The following is a 5,638-nucleotide window of genomic DNA, read 5'->3' on the forward strand; positions in this document are numbered from 1 at the left end:
TTTTCTGCGCGAAAACGAATCCGACCCGAGTTCGTCTTTTTTATAAATGGGATTTCAGACATCCCTTTTGAAGGAAGTTTTGTATGGGGTATTGTGTTTTGTTTCCGAACACATCCCACTAACTTTAAAATCTTTTGAACATGATCTTCAACATCATGCTGGTGTCAAACCACTTCGGTAATATTGCTCCACGGCTGCCAACCTGCGCTAGACACGTTGTCACTTTGTTGAGCCGAGCTCAACTTCTTCGGATCATCATCTCGGCAAGCCGAACAAGAGTCCAGCATCGCGAAGGATAAATCATCGCCAACATCGCCGCCCCATGGATTACACGGAGCGGGCATACCGGCATCGCCGCACGGTCGCTTCATCAAGTCGGCATCGACCACGTCACGACTTGCATCGACCGATGACTTGGTTATTTCTTAATCAACATACTTCGGTGACTTCGGCGTCACCAGCCGACCAGCTTCGTCACGTTAGCTGGACCGAGGGCTTCGCCTCGGCAAGCCAACCTTTGCCAGCATCACCGGGTCATCGCTTTATCGCCCATCAGGCAATGGGTGTGCGGATCGATTCCCAATTTTGGGAGTCGCTTTTCTTCGGAATGCTACAACAAATAAACCAGATGCTATTAATCCTAACAATTTTTGCTTGTTGGGTTTGTTTTTCTTAAGGAATTATTACTCTAATTTGTTCCATCATCTGTACATAGGTCTATCAAATGGCGGCCACATTAAAAATGGTCGTGTGGTGGTTCAGTTAGTTTTCGTATATTGTTCGGCGAACGCCGCATCCGGAGCCCGGACTGCCCTGCAAATTCAGGCTTTGTCACGCCTTCACTGCGTCATGCCGACGCCCTGCATCGACATTGACTTCGACGCCAGGCCATATTTTTTTATTACTCACTTTGCATAAATTATTTATTATGCAACATTTTATTATTATTATCATTACTATTATCTCCAGTTTGCACTATTTCTTGTGCACAGGAAAATGATCTGGGTTGGGCAGTATCGTCAACTCGGCGTACTGACATACCACGTCACCTTGGCTGGACGGGGGGCTTCATCAACACTTCATTACCCCATGCCGGGGACTTCGGTATCACTCTGCCGGCCTGCATTGACCGTGCTATGTCACCACTTCGGCGTGTCGAGCTCTTTGCTCCGCCACCTCGGGATCGGCTTGGCGGATTGAACCTTGTGCCGCATCAAGCTCGGACCACGTCGTCAATAACGAACACATTAACCAGCTAAGTTGCCTTCATGCTCCAAGTTTTAATTTTTTTACTTGTGTTCGGTTCGACCAAGCATTATACTTTTTTGGAAAAAAATTGCTTGTAAAAAATCTCCTTGTCAAAACTTTTGTTTGTGACACACAAATTCAGGGACCCAATTCACTTGGGGGCTTCCTTCATGAAGCTTTTCCTCTTGCATATGATTATACTTGTACGGCTTCGTTCCTTGTTCGTGTATTACGCCACAATATGCACCATATTGACTTAAGAGATTTGCAAGATGGGTTGCCTCGCTCCTGTGTTTACCCCTACGTTCCCGATTGTTCGGCTAGAGAGTAAAGGGAGCACCTTTGCGATTGTCACGATCGGGTCATCCAAGCCGGACCTCAGACTGGGTGAAGCCGAAAGCTAGCGCTCTTATAATTTTCAATGATGGTCGGCACACAATGGAACTCATGAGTACAAAAAATCTATTGCACAAGTCTCATAATAACAATGAGCACCGAAGAAAGGTAACGGTGGGGGTACTATTTTCTTCGAAGATGCTTCTTACACTTCGCAGTAATATAGCATAAGTTCCATGAGCGTGCTTTGTTTGTTACAGCCTTATGGCCTGATTGCCTGGTTATTGGAAACACCGTCAATATTCTCGACAGATGGAGTACATAACACTTTTTGCTCCTTGAATGAAGAGGGAGAAGCCGATGGTTGGTTAAGACGTGTTTAAAGTTTGGTTGAACATAGATATGATATAAGTACTTCGGTACATGCAATCATTCTTTTACCCAAGTCACTTGGGGGCTCTTAAATTTATATGAGCCGTTTTATGATAAGTGTTCTTCTTCTTAGTCGTTGCAAAGTTTTATTATTATTATTATTATTATTATTATTATTATTATTATTATTATTATTATTATTATTATTATTATTATTATTATCTATCACTCCTTTTTTTTGACACGAGCTTGTGGTCAATAGCCGGGGAGCCTAATTTCTCTCTCAAAGCCGCTAGAGTTTAGTTTGCTAAACTGGCCTAATGAGAAGTACTCCGCCCTCGAGATAGGAGGTTGAAGCCGTAGGCTGACCCGCTTGAAGTCTTGAGATAGGATGTGTCATGTTAAAGCACGACAGAAGCACTTCTTTTGCTAAGGCCAATTTTCGGATTGGCACCGAACACTTGATCTGGTTCGGACGTCAAGTTTTTACTGACGTTTTTTGGTTTTCCAAGCTTGTGGCACTTTTAAACTATTTGTGTGTTTTCAGCACAAGTCTCGCAGTGCAACGTCGGACACCTTTAGAGATTCGGCAAAAACATTCTCGGATATTGCTATATAATCGGTTTCGAATTATGTCTTCAGTCAATAGTTGGGTTGCCCGGCTCCTGCGCTTCCCTCCTACGTTCCGCTTTGTTCGGCTAGGTGTGCAAAGGGAGAACCACTGCGATTGTGCTTCCAGCTCACATGGTTAAGCACCTCAGTAGAGAAAGCCAAAAACTGACTGTCACAATAAGCGTAAACTGGTCAGCGATCCGATGACGGTGTTAAATGACGGGCCATTCATAACAATGGCCGAAGTGTTTACGGCTTGACCTCGACTGTCGCCGAACACTACTAGGGGCTATTAAATGGCCTCCCAAACTAAATCCTCGATATTTTGCTCTTACATTGGAGCTGAGGTTTCATGATCATGCTTAGCATGACAACCCAAAGAAAGGAACCGATAGCAGGACTATTTTCTTTGGAAGACATTTCTTCTGTTAAACAGTAATATAACATATCTCTCTGCGTACCTTTGTTTATAAAACCGTATGGCCAGATTGCCTTGTTTGTTGTAAATCTTTGCCCTCATAAAGGCTTTATAAAGTAGGACAAACACTCCTCGGCTATTGGCCGAGGAGGTGGAAGCCGATGGTCGGTCAACAAAGTTTTGTACAATGCGGATCCGAACATTAATGACGTAAAGTACTTGGATACATAGAGTCATTACACATAATTTTTGATTTTACTATGGATATCAATCCTTAATTCGGCCACCCGTGCCCGCATTAAGGCTCGGGGGCTACTGGGCTTTGGACTTATTATTTACAAATATTAAAGGGGCACATCGATCCCCTGATCTGGTGTTGCCACCCGACCAGTGTCCAATGCAAAAAAAATTAAGTGTAATACAGTTTCCGAGGAGATTTTGATCCTCAGGTTGGTCGGCCGCACCCAACCTGAGTCTCGAGGACTGAGCACGCCGCTTTTTGTTTCCCGAAGTATTCTACCGAGCTAGGACTCGATCCTCAGACCGATTTTGCAAATCAACCTGAGTCTGAGCGGCTACTGGGATCAGCGGTCTTATGTCATCCTTCATGTGCATCTCGGGTTTTAGACCGATACCCACATTGAGGGCTACTGGCTATATATCTCGGCAGAGAATAAATTGCACCAATCAAAAATATTGACAAAAATCGGCCCACATTCGGGGTGGTGCACCACCTCCGAAGCTCGAAGATGAGAAGATTTGTTGAACCAGTTTTCAAGACCGACGACCGAAGATGAAGAACGGTTCGGAAGAATCGAGGAGCGTCCCTAACTTGAAGACCGGTTAAGGGGGCTACTGACGGTGTCCTGGACTTGGGGGTACTCACCACGTCATCTCCCGATCTATTAGATTGGGCCGAGGACCCCCATGGCCGTATACTCATGGGCCAGTTCGGACAGCTGCCGCATACAAGGAAGATTTCGCAAGACTTGGCGATCAAGACAAGGACTCCTCCCCACCGGCGTATTCGGCTAGGACTCTTGTTATCGTAGGCCTCTGGTGCATTATATAAACCGAGGCCAGGCTAGTCGATAGATCATATATATACAATCATACCATAGTCTAGCTTCTAGGGTTTAGCCTCTCTGATCTCGTGGTAGATCTACTCTTGTACTACTCATATCATTAATATCAATCAAGCAGGACGTAGGGTATTACCTCCATCAAGAGGGCCCGAACCTGGGTAAACATCGTGTCCCCTGCCTCCTTTTACCATCGATCCTAGACGCACAGTTCGGGAATCCCTACCCGAGATCCACCGGTTTTGACACCGACAACCGCCGTTCCACATTTCCCACCACGCCAGCCTTTTTCGCCACATACGCCGTATGCATGGCGCGGGGTAGGTGACGGGCGCGTGGGATATGGGAAGGCGCGCCATGGCTGATACCCATGTGCCTTTGATTGGCGCCGGGAGGGCGGTCGATGACCTTGCTCGTTGCCAACTTAATGAGCCGGACTTGAAAGGGCTCTTCAGAGGCGTAGAGCCAGTCTCCAGCCTTCCCTGCTTGGCTATAAAGAGTGAACTCAGGAGGAGGAGGAGAGGTATCCTCTTGCGCCTCCCATTCGTCCCCATTCTCCACCCACTACCATGCCGAGAGGCCGTGGCCGCGGCCGTCCTTCTGCGGAGGCGACTAGGTCCTCCTCCCGCCAAAGAGCCACTGCGGTTAAGGAAGAGCCTGACGCCCAAGGCGAAAGCCACGCTCGAGGTAGGGGCGCCGGACGGGGCCACGGTCGACGAGGCGGTCGAGGCAGAGGTGGGCATGGAAGGGGACACCCGCGTCGTCACCATCACCATCCCCGCCACCATCTTCTCCTACTTCGTCGAGCGGCCATGTCGGGAACACAATGCTGGAGTTCACCGTGCAGTTGCGCGAGCCGCCGCGTAGCCGCCTTCGCCTTCCTGAGGCATTCGCGAGGGTGCTGGAGATCGACCAGCCGCCGAGGCTGAGGCTTCACATGAAGGGGTGTTGCAATGGCGACATGTGGGTGAACACAAGGTTCCCCGCCCCTCATGTAATGTTCCTTCCTTGGGGTTGGAAAACCTTCGCACGCGCCCACTGCTTGATGAAGGGGCATGTTCTCCTCTTCAAATTAGTGGAGAGCGACCTGCTCTCTGTCAAGGTCTTCGGGCGCTCGGGACACAGGTTAGGGTGCTGCGCGGAGAGCTAGGCCGACGACAAGAGCTCCTCCTCGAGCGACGGCGACGAGGAGGGGACCGGTGGGGAGGACGACGGGGACGGGTCCAACTAGACTTCAGACGCCCCGTCCCTAGGCGACGCCGACAGCAGCACCATCTGCACCTGGCCTTCCCCTCGGCAGAGTGATTTGCCGGGGGATAGTTATTAGCGGCGGCTCCTCGAGCCAGCTTCTTGAACTTCTCAGGGCCGTCGCTTCTGGTGGCCGGCGCTGGAAGGCCAGAGAAGACGAGGAAGGCGGGTGATAGGCCATCGAGTCGGAGATGATGGCATCGACGCCTTCGTCTTGTATTGCCGGCCCGCTGCCTCATCTTCCGGCTTCTTCCCCGGCACCGTCATCATCGTCCCCCACTCTGGGCGGCCGCCGGGACGTTCTCTTGGTGTCTTCTGCTGC

The sequence above is a fragment of the Triticum aestivum genome, chromosome 3A (assembly GCF_018294505.1).
Source record: "Triticum aestivum cultivar Chinese Spring chromosome 3A, IWGSC CS RefSeq v2.1, whole genome shotgun sequence".
In the NCBI taxonomy this organism is placed as follows: domain Eukaryota; kingdom Viridiplantae; phylum Streptophyta; class Magnoliopsida; order Poales; family Poaceae; genus Triticum; species Triticum aestivum.